The sequence below is a fragment of the Sus scrofa genome, chromosome 12 (assembly GCF_054392235.1).
Source record: "Sus scrofa isolate SSC_HxYL_T2T_F1_AM1 chromosome 12, Sscrofa_HxYL_maternal_Yorkshire_Landrace_v2.0, whole genome shotgun sequence".
In the NCBI taxonomy this organism is placed as follows: Eukaryota; Metazoa; Chordata; class Mammalia; order Artiodactyla; family Suidae; genus Sus; species Sus scrofa.
Genome location: NC_139394.1, coordinates 62,955,215 through 62,973,448, shown reverse-complemented (window position 1 = coordinate 62,973,448; position 18,234 = coordinate 62,955,215). Strand labels below are relative to the sequence as shown.

At 49.8% G+C, this 18,234-nt stretch overlaps 1 protein-coding gene and 1 long non-coding RNA gene across 3 annotated transcripts in view; one reads left to right on the top strand and one right to left on the bottom strand.

Moving 5' to 3' along the window:
- The window catches only part of HS3ST3A1 (heparan sulfate-glucosamine 3-sulfotransferase 3A1), a 192,583-nt gene that overhangs the window by 129,877 nt on the left and 44,472 nt on the right, over positions 1 to 18,234 (top strand). The gene's annotated exons all lie outside the window — the stretch shown is intronic.
- Positions 1,944 to 18,234, bottom strand: part of LOC146398415 (uncharacterized) — a 314,462-nt gene continuing 298,171 nt past the window's right edge. Inside the window, exons 5-8 of the long non-coding RNA XR_014821921.1 lie at positions 14,916 to 14,976; positions 14,667 to 14,800; positions 14,209 to 14,311; positions 1,944 to 5,894 (exon numbers count right to left, since the gene is read on the bottom strand). This is a non-coding gene — a long non-coding RNA (uncharacterized LOC146398415). The remainder of the gene's footprint in view (positions 5,895 to 14,208; positions 14,312 to 14,666; positions 14,801 to 14,915; positions 14,977 to 18,234) is intronic.

Below are 18,234 nucleotides of genomic sequence, written 5' to 3'. Positions count from 1 at the left end.
ACTGCATGACCACGCCACAGGGTGCAGCCAAAAAGAAAGGAAGGAAGAAGGAAAGAAGGGAGAAAGAGAAAGAAAAAAAGGAAAGTAAGAAAGAAAGAAAACAAAACAGTGATGCGGCTCCATATTCCGGATCCACATTCACCCGCATCCTGGGTACAGTCGGCTTGTTTCAGAGCCCACGTGACCATGGAAATGGGGCCCAGAAATGGGGCCCAGCAGAGTAAGACGGAAAACATGAGGAAATCTTCTTAGTGCAGAGAGTGCTTAGCTCCCAAGTCTAGACGAGGAAGCTGAGCTTTCTCAGAGGGTGATGGCAAACCACGGGGAGAGAAAGATCCAGAATGAAAGCCCCGCCCTGATGATGAGCAAGCCCTGGGAGTGGCTGTTGGGGGAAGTGCCCTCGGAGCGAGCAGAGCACCGAGTCCCCCGCCACGCCGCTCTCATTACCTGGAGGCTCTCTGGTCTCATTAAGATATCAGCCGTACTTAGCATATCTGCGCCGGCAGTTTAATGATGTCTGGGGAAGGCCCGGTGTTTATTCAGGGGTGATCTTGGCCCGTCGTCAGACTCCAGCCTAGAGATAAAGACAGAGGCCTGAGGAATGCTAATCCTCCCGGCTGGCACTTGACAGCCGCGCCAGGCGGCTATCGCCAGACTGCTTGCTTCCATCATTAGCGGCGCATCCGTCAGCCCCTTCACCCGAGATGGCCACAGGCATCCATCTCGCCATAAGCAATGATCTGACAAGGGCACCCGGCATTGATGTCCTGGGGGGAATTGCCCAACCTGGTCGGTCCACCAGGAGATGCAGCGAGCTGACCCCCTGTCGGCACCATTATCTCGTTCATGAGATTAGGACAACAAGCCACAGAGGGAGCTCCGTGTTCCACAGCAGTGCCTAATCAGGGCGCCTTTGTGCTTCCAGCCTCTGTGTCTGCATTTCTTTTCAGGAGGATGGGGCTTTGCAGGTGCCCTCGGAAAACCTGCATCTTTGCTCCTCCAATCACCCGCCCGTTTATAATAATTACCCGTGTTCCAAGGAGCTGGTGGAGGTGCCATCTGCTCCTTATGCTCACCTGAGCCAGTCTACTGACAGCTCTTCTCCACAGCATCACGAGCCACACGGAGCCCGTAAAGAGGCTGGAGCTGTGCCAGGCTGTGTCCAGGCCCCAGGAGTGATGGATGAAAGCCCTTTGTGCAAAGGGTGACTCACAAGAAAGGCACTCTTGCCTGAGTTCCCAGGGTCGTCCCAGACCCCCATCACCAAGACCAACATTTGTTTCTCTGTATCTACGGCTTATGCAGATCTCGCTGCAGCTGTTTTGGAAACGAGAACCCTCTGCCCAAGTTCACCCCTGCCTTTCTTCTTCTGACGTCATACCGAGTTCCAGAGTTCGGCTTGTAAAGGAGTCTGAGTGTTTGCCTTTCCAATAAACACATATTTCTATCTTTTAAAGCAAGCTCAGCAAGGGAAAAAAAAAGAAACCTGTCCATTGGTACCCAAAGGGGATTAGCCCAGGATCTGCCGTGGGTACCAAAATCCACGGCTGCTCAAGTCCCATAACCAGCCCTCCGTATCTGCACTTCCACATCTGTGGATTCAACCAACCAAGGATTGTGTAGTGCTGTAGCGTTTATTGAAAAAAATCTGTGGACCCAGGCAGTTCAACTCGTATTGTTCAAGGGCTATTGGTATAGAGATGCTGGCAATAAAAATGCACCTGATACTTCCTAAGTCTTTGTGTTAGATGCTCTGCGTGACGCCAAAAGAGCACACTTCCGAGATACCATGGATCTGGTTCTAGACCACTGCGATAAATCGAGTATTGAGATAAAGCAATTCACGAGAATTTTTTTGGCACATAGAAGTTATGTTTACACCACACTGTGGCCTATGAAGTGTTCAGTAGCATTATGCCTAAGAAACAATGTACATACCTTCATGAAAAAATACTTTATTGCTAAAAATGCCACAACCAGCACCTGATCCTTCAGCAAATTATCATTTTTTTGCAACAGTAAATGTCAAAGATCACTGATCACCATCAAAATATGATAATAATGAAAAAGTCTGAAATATTGTGGGAATTACCAGTGTGTGACACAGAGACACCAAGTGAGCAGATGCTGATGGTAAAATGGCACCACTAAACCTGCCCGATGTGGGGTGGTCACAAATCTTCAGTTTGTAAAAAAGGCAGCATCTTTACAAATGCAAAAGCTTTATTGTGCCCCACAGATGGGATCAAATGGGACATGCCTATGTGTGTCCAGATCTCCTTAGGATGGATTCTTTGGACGGCGCAGAAGACACGAGGATGCTGCTTTCCACTCATGGAATGCCCCACGAAAAGTCTTCTTTGATTTTCACCAAAAAGCATTTTGGAAATGAAGAGATGTAATGCAGCTTGCCGAGATCAGGAGCTGGCTCATGGTGACATCTGCCACTCACGGTGATGGAGACTTTTATGACTTAAGCTCACCCTACAGTCAAGGCAGTTCGGCGCTGTACCTGTAATGCTTCCAAATCCTGACAATTGGTTATTTTGGTGATGGGGTCTCATTTCCCCTTGTACATAGCTTGTTCTTCTTTTGAAGAGCTTTCATCGTTAAACTGTCTTTTTTTTATAGGTAAGCCCACATCTTTATAATTTCTAGCAGATGCTACATGTCCTCCCAGGTACATACACAGAGGGAAAGAAATTAGATCCTGCATGTAGGTGCCCCTCGGATGGTTAAAAACAGTCTTAACATCTGGAAACGCATCTCCTTTACAGAGTCCAGGTATTACTAGTCTTCTAGGGCTGCCAGGTGGCCTGAAAAAACAGAAATTTATTTCCTTACCGTCCTGGAGGCTGTAAATCCAAGATCGGGGCATCGACAGGGCTGGTTCCACGTGAGGCCTCTCTCCTTGGCTCGCAGGCGGCTGCCCTCTTGCTGTGTCCTTGCCTGGCCTTTCCTCTGTGCATGTGTGTCCCTGGTGCATCTGCCTTGTCTTGGACCCCAGCCCTATTACGTTAAGGCTTACCCTTATGGCTTTATTCAATTGCCTCCTTAAAGGGCCTGCCTCTGAACAGAGTCACATTGGGGGTTAAAGCTTCATCACACACATATTAAGGGGACGTACTGGGTCTGTAACATGTACAGTTAAGTCAAGGCCTTCATTTCTGCAGCAGACTTTATTGTATGCACCAAAAATAGAGAACCCAGCACCAGTTCCAGATGGGAGAAAACTTGACCTGCGTCCCCCTTTATCTGAACAGCCTTCAGACTTCGTGTCCACTGAGTCCAACAGATAGCCATCGGGCCATGATGCTTCAAGACTCAACCTCAGTCCACACTGAGAAGCGTCAGGCTTATGAGTCCACTAAGGGAGGAGAGCTCTCAAGGAGCGTGGGTGTCTTGCCACGGGCTCTTCTGTGGCACAGGATGTAAAAATGGGAAGAATGGACCTCTCAGTTCTCCAAGAAACTGTCCCCGGGATTTGATTTCTTGCCAGATGCTTGGGAAGGTAGAGAGGGTAGTGATACAAACGGGCCTTTCCATTCCCAAGCTGTATACCGAGGGTAAGGGAGACGGTGATGCATGACCCAGAAGGAGGTTAGAATAATTTCATAAGAAGAGGTGGAAATGTGGCCTTTAATGCCTTACCTTTTGAGCTGTGGCTAACATCCATTAACAGAACGTGGATTAAGATGTCCGAGTAGGATTACTCAGCATCACCCACCAGTGAATCACTCTGGCACGTGGGTCAGAATTAGCATCTGAAAATTCTTTAAAACTTTCTGGCGGCACCTTTTTTAGCCTTGGCTTGATTCCTTATGTAGTCTTTAGCCGGAGATAGGAAATGTTTGGCATCCACTCAAAACCTGCTGAAACCACAGGGGAGAATTATAAAGGAGGCCTTTGGGGATATGCGGGGTCTCCATCTAAAGAGTTCATATCATAGGTTTCAGTAAAAAAAATAATAATAATAAAGTCTTTTACAGCGTCAGGAGGGAGAATTCTATCACAACATATACGTAGACTTAGCAAGATTTACAAATCCACATGTGTTTCTTTAAGCAGTAGTTTTCAAATATTTGGTGACCTTAGAATGCTTGGTTCATGTGAAATTTTATACTGAAGTCAAATGGAACAAAACCGGTAAAAAGGAAAGCTGCTCTGCTCAAAGAAGGATGTGAGGCCTCCGAGACGGCCGCCTCTCCACTTCCCTCTTTAGGGCAGCCCCCAACGGAAACAGATGCCGAGATCTTCCAAGAAGATAGATCGAATGCATTTTCTCTAGGAGGTTCTCATTCTACAGTGAATTTCTCCCGACGAACCACAGAACACGTGTGAGTGAAAGCTGATCATTAAGTAGTAAATCACAGCTCTCCTTAAGTTTTCAAAAATAGTTTGAAAATGAGATGTGGCCTTCCAACATAAATGTAAGAGATGAAAGGAATCAGATTTTCCCCACAGCAGGAACTTTGAAAACTCAAGGACTGTTTAAAGCCAACTACTTAAAAAAAAAAAAAGGTCTATTTTATCAATGGTCCGTGCATTTGTTAATTCATCCAATCATACTGTCCTACTGTGCTGAAGATGGCAGAGCCCCTAGAAACTGAAATCCAGTGAGATAATGACCTAAAAATGCTTCATCACCAGTAAAACGTTTTGCAGAGTGTTGATGATGATGTGTTGGAAGCCAGGGTCTCTTTTGAACCAAGCAGAGCGGCACCGGTACCTTCTGCGTTTCATTCACTTTGGGCTGGATTAACTGAACACATGGAGGAAATACACAGCCCGGGTCCCACTGCATGAGTTTCCTATTTTACCTGCAGGTTGACTCATGGTGAGAGAGCTGATGTGTAACTCAAACACATTTTGAGTGAGGATGCAGTTACGAATAGGCAGGGCTGTTTAGGTGAAAAGGTGGGCTTTGGCAACGTCTCTAACTCTGGACGTGAACTTATGGAGAAAGGCCACACATCCTCCCAGCTGACTTCCAGTCGCCTCCTCTGAGCTAGGACCCAGAACACTGGGGGTTGATATGGGTCATCTCCAGCGATGGCCACTGAGAGCTCCTCCCATCCATTTCTGTGTATCCGCTTCTTCCATCAAGAGAGGGACTTTATTTCTTCTCCCCCTGGAGCTAAGCTGTCTGTGTGACTTACAGGGACCAAGAGGGAGAAGGGGAAGTGATGCCAGGCCAGCTCCAGGGACCTGACAGCTTCAGCTTCTGCTGCCTTGGAGCCCTGAGCCCCCAGGCAAGGAGGCCAACCCCTCTGGAGGGAGAGGCCAGCCAGCCTCCCGCTCCTCAGCCTCCCGAGCTGAGGACCCAGGCATGCGAGTGAAGTTGGCCGTTCTGGCCCCAGCTGAGCTCCAGGGTGAATACATCCAAATGAGCCAGTTGCCATCACATGGAGCAGAAGAACCGCTTAGCTGAGCCCTTCCAAAAACAGACTCACGAGCAAGGAGAAGCCTTGCGTTGCTTTAAGCATGACGTGTTGAGAGCTTTGTTAAACAGCAGCGAGTGACAGAGGCAGCTGGGCAGGACACATCTGACGGATTTTCTCTGTTGCTTTTCCTTCTTCCTGATAGATGCTTCTGCTTTTGTGCCTTCTGCTGATGCCCAGGTTCTTGGTGAAGAAAAGCAAAACAAATCAGGGATTTCTCAGCAGTTGGTCCCACAGAACTTCCCTTCTGCACACACGGAGCTGGCGGATGGGGCTGCAGGACCCAGCTCCCGTGTCTTGATGTGACTCTCAGCTTTGGAGGAGTGGTCACCAGTGCGGGTCATGGTTTCGTGAATTTCGCATTCCATATTACTCTCCTGGTGCTTGGCTTCCAATTCTCATGGTGAAGAAAGACAGTGACAGATGACACACACTCTCCTAAGGATTCAGAACCTCCGGGAGAAAGGGGGCAGTGATAAGGACCGGAAATAGGAATTGATACTTACACGGTGAGGTGGGGGAAGGAATTTCTAGGAAAAGACAGTGCTACCACCAAAACACCAAGTGACGTGGAATTCCTTGGTGGTTCAGTGGGTTAAGGACCTGGCCTTGTCACTGCTTTGGCGCGCTCGCTTCTGTGTCATGAGTTCAATCCCTGGTCTGGGAACTTGTATATGCTGTGGGCGCCGGCCAAAAAAAGAAAAGAAAAATACCAAGAGACAAGCTCGGTGACTTGACAGATGGTGAATCCTTCTCTCCAGGTCTCCTCAGTGGCCAGTCGAGATGGCTGGGAGTGAATCATGGAGCCATTTCAGGGAACAGTTAAAAAGAAAGATGGACTCACCACCTGTAAAGCAGAGAGTGGCTTCGCTGTGCAGTGGCCTTGCTTTCATGCAATACAGTTGTGGGATGTCTGACGATTATGTGGTAATAAGACACAGCATGTCTGTCAGAGAGAAAAACACTATAAAATGGATGTGTCACTTAACATACACAAAGGGAGCACTCACAGCCCAAAGAGATATTTCCGGAAAGAAAACACTTTTTAAAACCCCGTCAGGGCAAAGCAATCCGCTCGAGAATGTTTATCATGTTTGTTGAAAATGCAGTTAAATTCATCGATGTCACCTGAGAAGCCACCGAAGCCCAGGTTTCACATTGCTGAAACATGGGAGGCAAGGAGCAGCGGCCGGCAAAGTGAGGGACCCTTGTGGCTTTTGGGGCCCTGGAAGAGCCTTTTTCCTGTGAACCTCAGGGCAGCGCCTCCCGCTGTCTCCTCTCCCTCCCTCAACCCGGTCCTGCCCAGGAGGCAGCTCTGCCCTCAGTTGACAGGTGCCTGGTGAAAGTTTTATAAGATTTTCCAGCGAGGCATCTGCTGTCTTTAATACCTGAAAAAAAGTTGCAGGGAAGGATTCAATTCCTCATGTGAAAGATGAACCTTCTACCCAAGGTTTGGTCACCGTTGTGATGCTTGTTTTAAAGCTGAATTATAGGTGCAATCTGTTTGCCAGAGACACAGGCATTAATTTTTCTCAAACCACTCAGGATTGGGAGGACAGAACAGGAGAGGGGCAGAGAGAAAAGAAAATAATGAGTTGCACGTCGATTGACTCAGGCCAAGGGAGGGGAGGGGAGGGGCCGGCTCCGGGAGCCTGAGGAGGGCTGGAGGGGACGGCAGGGCAGCCCGCCCCGCCGAGAGTCCGTCTGTGTTCCGAGGTGATAGAAGGCCGCCTTATTTCTCTAGCTGCTTTGTAAAAATACGTATGCATAAAACATGCCACCTGATGCGGCCACGGGAGCCCAGGCCACGCTGTTTCTCCAGGAAGTGACGCTGTTCCCAGCCTGCCTGTCTGCGAGCTCATTCCTTTAGTAAAGATAAACCAGGCATGGGAGTTCCTATCATGGCACAGCAGAAATGAATCCGACTAGGAACCATGAGGTTGCAGGTTCGATCCCTAGCCTCGCTCAGTGGGTGAAGGATCTAGCATAGCCATGAGCTGTGGTGTAGGTCGTAGACAAAGCTCAGTTCCCATGTTGCTGTGGCGCAGACTGGCAGCTGTGGCTCCGATTTGATCCCTAGCCTGGGAACCTCCATGTGTAGCTGGTGCGGCCCTAAGAGAGAAAATAAATAAATAAATGCGCAGCAGAGTTGAGCTGAGATTCCAGTCTGCAAGGAAGGGCTCACGGCCTGCCTGTCCTGGGTGGATGGGTGGATGGGTGGGTTCTTGGGATGCAAAGTCCTGCAGCCCTTGGGTCCTTTGTCATTTAGTAATGAGCTCCACGCAGGACCAGCCTCCTCATTCGTGGGGTGCAATGAAACGCGACAATGGTGGGGTCCTTCTTAAAAACTGTTGAGAACGTTTGGGTGCCACAGGAGAGCACTGGATGGAGGCGGAGCCCTTCTGAGCACAGACCCTGTGAGCTGGCAGGTCTGATGCCCACAAAGCCCACCCTGACTCTGTGACTTTGAGACAAGAAGCTTCTCATCTGGAGGGTTCGCCTTCCAGCCTTAAACCTATTGGGTGTGATCTGTGGGTGGCGGCTTTCACCTTAGCGGGGGGCGGGGGGAAGGGACATTGGTGGGGTCAGTGATAACTTCTTAATCAGGTAGGATCTTCTCTCTATTATGAAGTTCAAACCTTAAGTCCAAAGGCTCTTTCCTCATCCCGTTCTTCAAACCATGCATCTGTGCAGAGAGGCCTCTGGGCCCTTTTGGGAGCTCAGTTAAAAAAGGAAGCACATATTTTCTTGTATCTATAAACAAAACCCAAGTCCATTCAGTGGCATCACAGCTTAGTCTTTGCCCCTCTTTTTGGCCACGCCTGCAGCATATGGAAGTTCCCGGGCCAGGGATCGAGCCTGTGCCACAGCAGAGACCCCAGCTGCTGCAGTGACATTGCCGGTCCCTGAACCCACTGTGCCCCAAGGGAAGTCTGTCACTCCCCAGTTCTTACTCGCAGTGCTTTCGGGCTCACTCTCGGACACGCACAGAGCACAAAAACCTTGAGTCACCCCGTGATCCCACCGGCGACCACGAAAAGTCACCTCTGCCCTCCTGTTTGAGCTCATGCTGGGACAGGCGTTCTTGGGGGTCCACGGCTTTTCAAGTTTTTGTGCTCTTCGTCGGTGATCAGGCTGTTTAAAGTGGCTCCTGGGCGTGGTGCTCAAGGGCTGCCTCGCGGTCCCCAGTACAGGAAGGCAGCGAAGTGCTGTTTGGGTGAGCTTTGTTCAGACTGGAGTGGCAGGGTGGTTGGCTCAATGCTAATGAACCATTAGGATATTTTGAATGAGGTGACCTTAAACAGAAACACACGTGGAGTTGTGGCGCAGTGGGAACGAATCTGACTAGTATCCACGAGGATATGGGTTCCATCCCTGGCCTCGCTCTGTGGGTTAAGGATCCGGTGTTGCCGTGAGCTATGGTGTAGGTCGCAGACAGGCTCGGATCCTGCATTGCAGGCCAGCGGCTACAGCTCTGACTGGACCCTAGCCTGGGAACCTCCATATACTATGGGTGCGGCCCTAAAAAGCAAAATAAATAAATAAAAATAAACAGAAACACGCATAAAACAAGGTGATTGGTGAAAACGTTGTGACCAGAGACTCACAGAAACCTAACCCTGCGTTTTCCCTAAGAGCACGTTTCCATATTTGCTAATTCAGTGTTTGCAGGACTTTGTAGCACCCGAACACCTGGAATGCCAAGAATAGACTGTGTGTTGAGAGCCCACCTGTTCAGGTGAGCGATGCAAAGCGCAACAGAATGTCGCCCACGCTCAAGGAGGGTTTACTGACAGCAGTGAGCGTGGCTCTTGCTCGTTCCAAGTACCTTAAACACATCGTCATTAAATTCTCTCTCAGCAGCACGGCAAAGCGGCCATCAAGCCATTTATAGACACAAAGACTCAAGTTGGCACAGCTACGAAGACATCCCTGAAAATACCCTGTTACATCGCCTCCATTTTCATCATGGGTCAAAGCAGCATGTCACCCCATGGCTTACTAGATGCACGTATTTCTTGGAAATACTCAAAGCCGCCAGAACCTGCCTCCGGCGGGCTGCTTGGTGACAGTTCCCTGCTGCCCGCACATCCCAGATTCCACACGTGCACCGGGGGGTGATGCGAGAGGACGGCCATCCCCGTCTTGAGCATCCTGTCAGCAGAGAGCCAAGCTTTCCTTAATTCTCTGGATCTTCAGATGCCCTTCTGGGAAAAAAACCCCTCCGTCTCTGCTTTGTCCCACTTCCCTTCTGACCCCTCAGGCTCCGGGTTCTCCTGGAAGGCTCCCGTCCCCACCCTCTTGCCTCTGTCTCCTCAATGTCAAGTCCTCAGTTCGCTCCTGGAGTCCAGCCGTCACGTCTTGACCTTGGGAATTGTGCTGCTTCTTCTTCTGGAACTTCCTTCAGAGCCCTGATACCTCAGGAGCATGCATCGGCCAACTGGAAGCCTGACCTTCCCAGGGGTCCCCCCGGGTCTTGTCTCCTTCCTTTGGAAACCAGGAGAGTCCCAGATACGGGTACCTCCCCCACAGCCCCTTCCAGGACAACCAGGTCGCTTGCGACAGCGAGTATGAGAGAACACGGGGGTGGGGAGACCACCTTCAGCGGCCCCCATGCCAGCCTTGAGAGCCACTGCCAGAGAAGTCACGCCTGGTCACCTGGGGCTCCTCGGCCGGCCACAGACTGGGCTGTTTCAACTCATCAGGCGGCTTGTGTTTGCAAAGAGGCTTGATTTTCAACTCTAATTACAGCCGCTAATTCAAGCCTGGCCTTCAGATCATTCATCTTTTAAGTGTTCAGCTTCTGAATCCCATTTGGTTCCCTGCCCTCCCCCCGCCTTGATGCGGCCAGAATGGTGAAGTGGGACAATTAGGAAATGCTGAATCATTGAGTCGGTGAATGAAGCGAGTGTCTGTGGGAGGCATACAACTTCCTGAGTGGGTTTAATGGGAGCCTAAAGAGATTTTTCACAGATTCATGGGTTTTCAAAGGAGAAATTTGCATATTAATAAGAAGCTGTTCAGACGGATTCGCTTAATGTGTTTGGAGTAAGTATAATTAAATGTCAAGGGAGATATATCATGAAGTAATGAAGCTGAAGCCAATTTATCAAAAATAAGGTCTAGGGGGAGACATTTCCAATAATAAACAGTTCTCTAACCTTCCTTTTTAAGGTGATTTGCTTAGTCTGGGCCAAGATTTACATGTTTTTGAGACTCGTTCAAACAAAGGTGCTTGGAAGGGAGTGGGGGTGGGGGCGGAGGATGGACACTTTTCCTGTCCAAGTTTATAACATCCAAGGCGGTCTCTCGCCTGAAGCACTTTAAAGGGGACAAAACCTGCTTCATTTTTCTCTCTCAGATGTCGGGGTGCGGGTGGGATCAGCACCCTCGCCCCGCCCCCAGGCATGGAGCCGCCATGTGCCAGCTCCTGTCCTGATGAGAGGGAAAGTCACGCTCCAGGCCAGCTGATGGCTGAGTAGTGCCCCTGTGACCAAAATTGGTTGGAAAGTGAAAATGCAACCCTGGATTCTGGATCTCGCCCACGAGCACGTCTACGGCGTCGGCCACTCTGAACAAAGTCCATCCACGCTTCGCGCCTTCGCCTTGAATTCGTTAGGTAGGGAAGCCGGGATCACGTCCCACAGCCGTCTTTTTACGCTTCCCTCTCTTAAGTGGCTGCCTGAATTTGTCAAGACATCCAGGCTTGGGCACAAATGGCCTCTCATGGGTGACATGCAGGTGACCTGAGAGCAGCTGCTGGACCCGACCAAATGGAAACAGGCCCTGATGTGGTTCCTCAGGACGGGGCGTCGGGGGGTCCATTCCTGGGTGGAGTGAGCACAGGCTCCTGGCCCTCCTCTGAGGATGGGTGTGGGGGGAGAAGAGCTCCAGTTAATTCTGTAAGAGCATCGGGCAGGAGAGAGGAAATGCCTGCCTCGTCCCAGCGGGGGACACAAACAAAAGGAAGCGTCGCATTTACAAAACCGAGATGTTAAAGCCGTTTCCGCTCACCTGGGACCGCCTGTGGCCCTCGGGAGGGTGAAGCTGAGAAAGCCGTGTTTTAGGGGTGTGAGCTTTTTGAAGCAGCATTTAAGGTTTGGTTGGTAGCAGTTTCCCTCAAGTTCCATCGAGAATGATCTATTTTCTCTGAACAGATTAGGTTACATTGTGGTTTTTAAAAGTGAGGTAATTGGACCCACTGTCGTCGTAACAGCACTGCCCGTCTTGGGTTCAAGTCCTGACACTCCTTATCCCCGCGTGACCACGGCTGGTTGTTTCATCTCTCTGCGCTGAGTTGTGCCGTCTGGAAATGTGCAGATGGCAGAGACAGTGTATGTGAACTGTCTTGTTATCACTCCTGACTCTTGAAACCATCCTTTTTGGACCCATCGTTCGGGACCATCCGTTACACTTAGAGTGACGGGAGACATCAGGGCTGGCCGCTTCCGCTTATTTTCAAAGCTGAAAAGAACTGCATTTTAGGTGCATTTGCGTGTCTCTTGGGAATTTTATGTCGCATCTATTCAGAGCCATGAGAAGGAGGGCATTTCTTTCCCGGCCACCAAGCCCCTGGTTACGCCCCTTTTCCTGATGACAGATTTACCTTCCGATGGGCGTGTAGCTGGATGGATAGATTCCAGTTTAGGTTTCAGACGTTTGTACTCCTAGGATTCATGTTTCATAAAACCCCCAAACCTCTTGCCAACTCTTACTATATAATAACTTCTGTACTGATGAGGAATGGGGGAGGGTAGGTGTCCAGAGCCCACCTGTTAGACCCCCCCCCCCCCACTCAGTAGGGTTTCCCTACCATATTTCCAAGGAGTCTCTCAGGTTGCATTCAGCCTTGTTTGAATGCATAGCTCCTCGGCCTGAGTTTTCCCTTGCTGAGTGGGACAGATTTGCATCATCGTTTTAATAATGTGCAGTTTCTGTCACATCACTTGCAACTTCAGACAAAAACATAGGAATATTGCACTTAGTGGCAAGCATGAAGACAGCTCTATACAAAATTCCTTAATTTTGTAGACTAGGAAGTTCGTTCCATAAACGGCTATCTTGGCAACTCGGCAGACTGCAGGCCCCGCACTTCTCCTTTATATTTTCAATGCGTGCTTCCAGCTGGGAGCTTTTCGTTCTGCCGCAGAAGCAGTGAGTGTACTGTTCCTTGGCCCGCCGTGCACGGGCCTCTCTGCAGCACGACCCTTTGGAAGGACCATCCACGTACCACCCCGGGAACCGAACCCTTTAACTTTGCCCTTGAGTCCAGAGGACCGAGGTCAAGACTGAAAGACGGAATTTGGTGAAAGCGATTTTGTTGATGGCTGCTGTCACATGTGGCTGTGAAATGCTTTTGAAATCCTCGAGTCAGCCCGCAAAACGTAGTCCCTGTCACGTGCTGTCTTTAGTATCTGCGGGTGTCGTGAAGGCCGGAGGATTTTTGTGGTCAAATTTGAATGGAACATGGTTTTTCTTAGTGCAGACTTTTAAGACTTGTGTCTCTAAGGGTCACTGCGACACGTACTGAAGATTTGTCATGTACGGCATCTCTCACGTGACAGTGTATGCCTTGTCACCCAGTCCGGGAGATGCTGTTTTTTTTTGGGGGGGGGGGGCGTTGCTTGGGTTTTTTTGGATTAAAGCGAATTGTGAATTGTAAAATGACAAGTTTGTTAGCATATCCAACAGCTTCCTTGTTAGAAGTCAATGACGGCCTCAAAGAGGTAATTTTGGGACCTGGTGGGCAGGCCCCCTTTTTTATGTTCTCTCCTGAAGAAGTAGATGGGGTAGGCATATTAACTGCCAATTTTTTTCCTGAAAATGTAGGCCTTGAGACTGAATTGCACATGATCAATCGGCATTATGCTGTGACTGATTTTGCTGTAACATGGAACAAGCCATTCATTTTCTCCCTAACAAAGAGCAGGTGCTTTTCATTCAAGGAAACCACCTACCTAGAAGTAAAATATCTTTTTTGAGAGCTGTCAAAAGCACTGTGCTATGGAATGTTCCATATTTTCCTGCTTTGGGGAGCTAATATTCTCTCAGGGCTACCCTTTCCCTAAAGCCAAGCCTACATGCTGAGAAGACTATATACAGGGCAGCTGTGACCGCTGTGTATCTTGGATCTGTATTTTCCGGCTTTGTCTTTCCAGCCCACCCTCCTGCCCTCCCAGCTGCATATGCGAGTTCTCCATCCCACACGCCGCCGCCGCCGCCGCTGCCGGGCTCCCCCATCCTGCATCTTTGCGTGGTTGTGCCTCTGTGCATGGCTCTGCCCCTCTGCTCCAAGTGCTTGCTTTCTTCTTTTCTGCCTTGTAACCCCCATCTCCTTCTTGAAAGGGGACATCCCATGTCACTTCCCTCATGCCTTTGCTTTCTCCCTGAGTTATATGCCATTTTGGTTACAGCTATGTCCCTGTCACCCCCTGGGGCCTCCAGGAAGAAGATCCTGAGTATAAAAGATGTCTCAAGGGTGGAGGGAAAAGGAAGGAAGCTGTGTTGGGCAGACCCAGTGCAGACCTGAGTCTCTGCCAGCCCCACAGGAGACGCAGCGCAAAGGTCCCTCCTCAGAGGAGTCCCAACCTGGGCAGGTGGGGCTAAGCCTCTGTGTCACCCCCTGGTCCTCTGCCACCAGGGGCAGAGTCTGTGCTTGACTCTGTGAGATGGCCCCCAAGGGCTCTAGCAGCTGGCACCTGTCAGCCAGCCACACATCACGCAGCCAGGCTGCAAGCCCTTCCGGGAAGGGGACCACAGAGCTCACCTCTATGTCTTCCATCTCTTCTTGCCAGTTAGAGTTTCTCCTCTTGCCCATACACTCAGAGCTGGAAGGCACTTCACACATCACACACTGGAGACAATACATTCTATCAGCAAAGAGACGGAGGTGCCGACTTCAGACCTCCTTCATTGTGGGGCCCCTACCGAGTTGAACCCCAAGTCAGACCCTACCCGATCACTCCAACCATCCCCACTTCGACCCCGTCATTCCCATGGCAGGCGAGTGTCCATGTCTCCGGCCACCCTGGGAGCCACTGCCTTTTTCTGGGGGCCAAGGGCGCCGCTGTGGGTGGAAAGAAAATGGGGGCATTATGAGTGATAGCTGCACTCGGTCCGGTGGCTCAATTACACACAGAAAAGCTGTATTGACACTTTAAGTATTAGGCTTTGTGATGGGAAGTCCCCAAACAATTACGGATAATGAAGGGGAGCTGAACCCACCAAGACAGATCAGCTGTGGCCATAGTTGGGCATCTGCGAGCCAATGTCTGTTTGTAGGAGGGGAAATCAATGGCAGAGCGGGAGTCAGTGGCATCAGAGCGTCTGTTTGCTTTCCTGTTTATCTGTCACTCTTCCTAGAAGCCGGGCAGGGGGCGGGGGTGGGGCTCTGCGTGGGCACACGGTGGGCAGGGCTCTGCGCTCCCCTCCCGCAGCCCTGCCCCCCGAGGGCACCCATCAGGCCCCAATTACCAAGCCCAAAGCAGGTGCCGTCTGTCTCCTTGGTCCTGGGGGCTCTTGATTACTCAGCTCCCTAAAAGGAAACACTTTCCACATCAATAATTAAACAGAGCAATTAGGGGAATTTAAAAAGTATAATTAGGCGAATCAACTCCGTCTCCCTCGAGCTTTCTCTTTTTTGTGCCCTATTCCCTCCCTCCTCTTACCTAACAGTGTCGTTTTGGGGAGCACAGAAGGCCTCTGTTTCATGTTTTTAAAGCCCAGGGAGAAGGGGAACAAACCGGTGGGAAAGGATGGATGGGGGCGGCGGCAGATGAGCGCGGACCCAGGCTGCCGGGTCTCCCCTCTTGGATGTGCTGGGATCGCCTTACAGCTGCTGGGGTTTGAGGGGTGAAGCAGGGCAGGTGGTTTGGGGTGGGCACTTGCAGTGGGCAGGAAAGCCCTGGGGCTGCGGCCAGGGCCCGGGACACCGAAGCGTCCAGCAGGAAGCACATGTGCGTGTGTGAGGGGGCGTCACAAAGGGCCCGCGAGGAAACGCCGTCTGCCCGTCATCTTTCAGGCCATCTCCCTCCGGCCCATCTGGTGAAGAGAGCCCATGATTTTTCTTACCTTGAGGAAATGAAAAACGATCCCAGGCCAACTAGATACCATGAAAAGTGGGAACGTTAAAGATGGGTCCTGGTGTGTGCGGTCGGTGAATGCAAGGCTTCCTTCCTCCCGGACCCTCCCGGATCCCCGCTGAGACAACAGCAGAAACAGGAGCCCAGAGGAGAAGCAGCATCAGGAACGGAACAAGAACACGTCGCCGTTCACATACCAAAAAATCCGCCCCTTCTCTAAGACACAATGCGGGAGAATCTTCACGGACGAAAGGGCCGTCAGGTCAGGAGCCAGTGAAGCCAAGTTTGGCCTGGGAAGGACGCAGAGGGACCATCTGGACACCGGCGGCTCAGCCGCCAGGATCCGAGCGAGGGTGGGTGCCCCGCGGTGACCGAGGGCACATCCTGAGTCCCCATCCTGCCCCAGCGCTGGAGCAGCGGCCTTCACAGGTGCCGAGGGCAAGGTCAGGGTCGGTCCGGGCCTGGAGCGCCGCTGACCCCCTCCAGCGGCAGGTGCAGGCCCGCACGGTTACTTCAGGTCTCAGCCACTTCTGCGTCCAGTCCTCACCTCCTCCCAGTGGACGAGCCATCCGGCTTTTCATTTGACAAACCAAATCCCAGAGAACAGATGACATTTCTTTTCTCCCTTCCTTTGGCCCTGACAGCGTTCACCAGGGACTCAGAGGCCATTTCAGCCCTAAATATGGATAAATGTGGCTTCACCTCTGTTGCCCTGAAGGTCAGTGGACAGAAGCAGGACCAAACACGAGCCTGGGCCCTTTAAAAGAACATAACTAGTTGGAGGAGTCAGGGCAAATAGCCCTCCTCTTCTTCCTGTGTCTCCATGGGGAGAGTTCCAGCATGAACCAGGAGAGAACCTGTGAAAAATGCCCCATTTGTTTTCTCAACAAGATTTTAGTCTTCAGTGGGAAAGGTTAACTGAATACCCTGCAAAAGTAGTGAAAATGGCCCCAGTGCAGCCTGGCTGCAAAGAGAAACGTTTCATCAGAGGACGAAGGGGAAAAACAAACCCAAACAACATCCTGCATCATCAAGGACAAAAACCGCTTCCCTCAAAAGAAGAAAAAGGAAGGTAGCTTACATGTCTCCCCCAAAATATACCTCAGAAAGCGTTGGCCTACTAATATTACAGCGCTTCGAGGGAGAAAGCGTCTGTGACTTTGTAATTCTTAACCAACCAAATGAAATAGGCGAGCTAAAGAAAGGTAAGACATCACAGTAAAAATGAACGGACTGAAACGGGGAATTAATAACCTGTGACAGTTAGTCACTGTGTACAAGAGGCACGAAAAGCAATATTAAATAATGTTTACAAATGTAAGACTGGTCAAAGACAACTTATCAGGTGTGTGAGCATGCACAGATGCTCGCACTCGAGAAGGAAAAAGGGGGGAAAAGTGAGCACGTTGGGGTGACCACGTCCACCTCAGACAGACAGTGTAAAATTGAAGGTAAAAGACTTTCAGTGAAGCAAAAAGATCCCTTTTTTAATAACCAAGCATACAACCCATAGATTAATTTCCATGACCCTTTATGTGCTGGGCGATGTGACCACATAGCATCGCAATAGATGACAGCAAAGTGGGTGGAAAGACGCACAGAGATTCGTTGATGTTTTCTTTTTTGTTTTCCTTTGACTCTCTGTTTTGAAATAATTACGGGTTTATAGGATTGCAGATAAGTAGACAGAAAGTTCCTGTGTACCGTTCGCCCCAGTATTAACAATTTTATAACGAGAATATGATACCCAAAGCAGGAAACTGGCAATGAAGGAGCTCATAGAACGAGCACACTTTGTTTAAAATACCGCAGTACCCGTGGAACTGTCTAATGCATCCACCTGCATCTTTCCCAGGGCAGCTGGAAATATATGAATCAATGTATGGAACTCTCAAAATTGTAGTTAATTTTGATTTAATAAATAGCTATCAGAAGGCTACCCATCCTACAAAAAAAATAGGCAGCTTTTTTTTCAAGAACCTGTGGAACATTATAGATATGTTTATGTACTTGGCCACAAAAAGCCTAAGTTTCCTGAGAGTTTAATGTTAAGCTCATACTTTGACCCCCAAGTGAAAGTCATAAGAGAAAAAATGCAGTGAATAAAACCACTATGAGATTAAAAACGGTTTTCTTTAGACTCCCTGAATAAGGGAAGAAATCAAATCTGTAGGAAAGGATCACTCAGCTAAGAGCCAAATGATAAGTACCTGCCACACGGGTATATTCAGTGCGGCAGGGAGAGAAGAGTGAATTCAAGTCCTTACATATTTTAAGGTCAAATTAGAAAAGAATGAAATCAGTTAAAGTCAGTATTCAAATGCAAAATCTAAAAAAGCAGCAAAACATAAATAAAACAATAAGACTAGATAGGGCCAAAAATATCCTCTGGAGTTTCTGCTGTGGGGCAGTGCATTAAGAATCTGACTGCCGTGGCTTGGGTTGCTGTGTAGGTGGGGGTTCGATCCCCGGCGAAAGGATCCAGCTCAGATTCAATTAATTCCTGGCCCGGGAATTTCCATATGCCATGGTGCAGCCATAATATATCTATATATATATATATATATATGTCTCAAAGGCAACAGAAAACATACACTGTATAGCTCTATGATACTGAATTCCTTGAGTTACGATGGGGTTTCATCCCGAAGAACCCATCCTAGGTTGAAAAGACCATCCGTTGAAAATGGATGGGATACTTCTAACCCACT